Source organism: Leiobunum rupestre, chromosome 6, assembly GCF_980474605.1.
Source record: "Leiobunum rupestre chromosome 6, qqLeiRupe1.1.hap1, whole genome shotgun sequence".
NCBI lineage: Eukaryota > Metazoa > Arthropoda > Arachnida > Opiliones > Sclerosomatidae > Leiobunum > Leiobunum rupestre.
Window position 1 is genome coordinate 16,147,434 of NC_143389.1, and position 1,994 is coordinate 16,149,427.

General features: G+C 35.8%; 1 non-coding gene across 1 annotated transcript; it reads right to left on the bottom strand.

The window, feature by feature from the left end:
* Nucleotides 1–1,922: 1,922 nt before the first annotated feature.
* Nucleotides 1,923–1,994, bottom strand: TRNAQ-CUG (transfer RNA glutamine (anticodon CUG)). Its single transcript has one exon. It is a non-coding gene; the product is annotated as a tRNA-Gln (tRNA).

Sequence of the window (1,994 nt, forward strand, 5' to 3'; positions counted from 1 at the left end):
TAGAGGATTCATTAATTTTTTTATTAGACTGTTTAGAATCTGGAAATTGGAAGGATGCGTCAAATCTCAATGTGTGGTTTTTAACTCAGTCTTAGACGAAGTGCCCCTCTGAGACTTCGTCTAATGAACGCCCTTGGGCCGCTACGGCCGTGACAAAATTATCTAGCTGATGAGCTCTTGTCTAAAGAAAAATTCAGTTTTAGAATTTTAACGCACCTCTATCGGATACCAAAGGCAGGAAAATGTGCAAATCCTCATAATCCGGTTTTAATCAACCTTAGTTTTAATTTTGTAGGCTGTAGCAATGATTTATGGGTTGCTCAGAGCACTCTCGGATTGCTTGTATAATGAAAACGTCTTCTATAGGAAAAAGAAGAGCAGCTCAGATATGAATTCCTGAGTTGCACCATATCGAGAGATAGCAACTTATACCTATTTGACCACACTGAAAATTTTGTATTCCATTGGGAACAGCACCAAATCTGGATCAACGAACAGTCAAACCTAATGGACAACGTTATAGTTGCCTAATAAAAATTAATACAGACACATCATATGTAAAATTATAGGCCTTGGTCTACATAATAGTGCTGAACGCTGTGTCGCTCTCTGCCGTCCGCGAAAATATCAATACCACACGCCTAATAATTCAAAGAATTTAATTTTTCATGTAATCCAATAATGTTTTAAAATTGGAATCAATAACAATAATTCAAACTTATCTTTCTATAAAATCTAAAATTACCCACCTTGATCGTAGAAACTCTAGCGGATAATTCTGCGACAAGTCTCCTCTATTTTTGAAATGTAGAGTACAGTTGGGAAGAAGACGGGACGAAAAACTTGTTGCAATGTTGAACGAAAGTAATCCATTGTTTACGTCTTGTCAATAGTTTTCAATTACGTTTTCTAAAATGGGAAAATTTTTCAAACTTTCGTTATTATTTTTCGAATATAAATTACTTAAATTAACACAAATATCTTAATATTTATCCCTGTGTATTAGGCTTACAACTAATAAAACGTTGTTAGTAATTGAACAGTTACGTTACACTGTATTCAACCTTAGAGCAAGCAGAACACTCTGCTCAGACGAATGTGCTTTATCATCTACTAGTTCATTTCTCTTGTTCTTTTTGTACGGGAAGACTAATTTCGTTACCATCGTGCCACCAGCGTTAGACAAAGGCACTAAAATAAATGCTCTGGTTACTAACATTAATTAAAATCTAGGGGCTCACTAGTCAATTTGACTAGAGAAAAATTTACCTTAATATTCATAACTAATGGCAAATATGGCCTATCATAAATCCATCATCCGTAAATCACGTTTTATTTAAAAAAATTATATCATGTAACTCAACTGATAATAAACTTGTATTTTAATTCTGACGGGTAAACCAAAATGTTGGCTACCCCCATTTTACCCCACTATTCAGTGACTACTAAAAAATTATCCGTATGTCCAACACTGCATGCCACTTGCGTGGGCAGAGTTTTCAGAAGTGTTCAACGTAATTTAAAACCATTGACAAGACGTAAAATAAATGAAATTCGTCTGCTAGCAATTCTGACTTTTCGCGGCGTGTTATTCATCGGCAGCGCGTATACCTTTACCTAGTAATCTAATACTTCCGTTCCGAAGACACTTTTCTCCTCGGTACTCCATGTAAGGTAAAATTGGTTTGACTATCTCGAAATTCAAAGATTACGACTTACGGAGTAGTATTACCAAAGTACAGACCCGTCTCCTGAGCTCGGATCGCTGTATTCAAAGACCATGGTGATAAATATTATAACCAGAAACCGGCATGGTACGGAAAGCAAAACAACGTATTACAAAAAGGATTAAAATTTTCTAATAAGAACAATATTCACCGAAAACATATTTAGATCTTTAGGATATGAATTCCAATGCCCAATGGTTCCACCGAAATTTGAACTCGGATCGCTAGATTCAGAGTCCAGAGTGCTAACCATTACACCATGGAACC